Source organism: Mesocricetus auratus, unplaced genomic scaffold, assembly GCF_017639785.1.
Source record: "Mesocricetus auratus isolate SY011 unplaced genomic scaffold, BCM_Maur_2.0 Super-Scaffold_100011, whole genome shotgun sequence".
Taxonomy (NCBI): Eukaryota; Metazoa; Chordata; class Mammalia; order Rodentia; family Cricetidae; genus Mesocricetus; species Mesocricetus auratus.
Window position 1 is genome coordinate 39547922 of NW_024429195.1, and position 2258 is coordinate 39550179.

Here is a 2258-nt window from a genome sequence, read left to right on the forward strand (position 1 = left end):
TTAAAGCACAGTTATTCAACCTAGTGATTCTGGGCTCAGAGGAGCTTCTGACTCCTCAATTTTACTGTATTGCTAATAATAAGCACAGCAACAATTTCTAGCAGCAATAACAACAAATAAATAAATTTAAAACATAAGACAAATGTACTGTCTAGTTTTGTGTGTCAACTTGACACAAGCTAGAGTCATCAGAGAGTCTCAATTGAGCAAACCCCTCCATGAGATCCAGCTGTTAAACATTGTTTTCCTTTGAGTTATTATTGCTCTGAAGAGACACCATGACCACAGCAATTCTTATAAAGAAGATATTTAATTGGGGTGACTTGCTTATGGTTTCAGAGGCCCAGTCCACTTTCAGCATAGTCGTGTTCAGGCAGGCTTGGTTCTGGAGCTGAGAGTGACACACCTTGACAACAACAGGAAGTCAACTGACTGTCACACTGGGGGAAAATTGGGCAAAACGGGCCTCAAAACTCACTCCAAGTACACACCTCCTAACAGTTCTACTCCCTTTGGGAGCCGTTTTCTTTCAAACCACAGCAGGCATTTTCTCATTTAATGATCATTAGGGGAGGGCCCAGCCATTGGTGTGTGGTGCCATCCTTGGGCTGGCATCCTTGGTCCTGGGTTCTACAAGAAAGCAAACTGAGCATGCCAAGAGAAGAAAACCAGTAAGAAGCTTCCCTTCATGGCGTCTGCATCAGATCCTGCCTTCTGAATTCTATCCTGTTTGAGCTTCTGTCCTGATTTCCTTCAGTGATGAACAGCAAAACTATTTCCTCCACAACTTGCCTTTTGGTCATCATGTTTCATCACAGCTATGAAACTCTCAAACAAAAATTGTACTGAAATTTCCATATTTCTCCTGAATAAGGAAAATGAATAGTATTTGGATTACCAAGACAATATGAATTTGTATTCAAATTTCACATAAAACATTCCAAGTTCAGACTGGAATTGTCTGTGTTAAATTCACAGGGGCAGAGAGGCACAATTCACATCTTTAGATATAGAACCAAAGCTTTGCAAAAAGAAAGGAATACATTTATCAATAAGTAGTAGATGAAATTCACTAATTATTTGTTTGGAGATATAGGTGTACTAAAGTACTGAATCATTACCTGGTTTTAAAAAAAATCTCAGGCTAAATACTTAACATGATAGTTTGCATTTAGGAATAACACTGACCAGTCTACTAAGGCAGCAAAGGCCAACAGCACCCTTTCTCAGGTGGCTGATCATTTGTATCTATCCCAACCAAACACCTCTGAGGCTACAGAGATTTAATTATAAGATATACAAAGCATACTCATGTGTTTGGCACCTGGAGGTTTGCACAAGGTCCTTGATGCTGTGGTGCCCTCCTTTTCCTACACCTGCTCAAAACACATATTTTGATTGACCCAGATGCATCTCCTTGTAATTCTTCCAGATCATTAGATGTCTACTCCCATCCAGCTTGACATATGATTGGTCTCAGGTTACCAGCATTGATGTGCCCAGTGCTGCTGCCCTCTGAACCTCATCTGACCCACTTTGACCTTTCAGACTGAGCAACTGGGCATTCTTCCTGTTGACAGACGCCTAATCCGCCATTTTTCAATTCACTTGCAATTTATCTGCTATTTTCATACCCACCTCTTTTTCTACTTCCCTGAACAATGAGGGTGAACGTAAATCAGTAATTACTTGATGACATCCACGTATATTTCACATACACACACACACAGACACAATTCCATTTCTTATAACAGGAAATAAATCAAAATGTACTTAAATGCTTAAAGGGGGAAGACATCCTTGCCACCTTTCATAGTTGAAATTGAGTGATTTAATAGAGATAAACTTTCTCTAACTTTATTCGAGATATTAAAGCTTAAAATTTTAGAATAAATAATAAATACTATATTATTCAAATAACCATAGGCAATCAAAGGACAATGTGTAAAACCTGGTTTGCAAATCACTGATCAGTTTATTAGCATACAAATATGAACAATGAGCAGAACATAAAGCCTTTCTTAGGCAAATACTTAAATCAAACACAAATTACAGTGTAGATCTTGGACTGGATGGTTTACAATTTATCCCAACTGCCAACCAGCAGAGAAATGCATCTCCAGTCTGTCTGGTAAACTAGCTGGGGAGCATCCAGTGACTTGGGTTTCCTATAATAGGATATGTGAATATTCACAGAACACAGGCTTTGTCTCAGGAAACTGCTCAACTTCCAAGGGACAGGAGAGAGGACCACAATC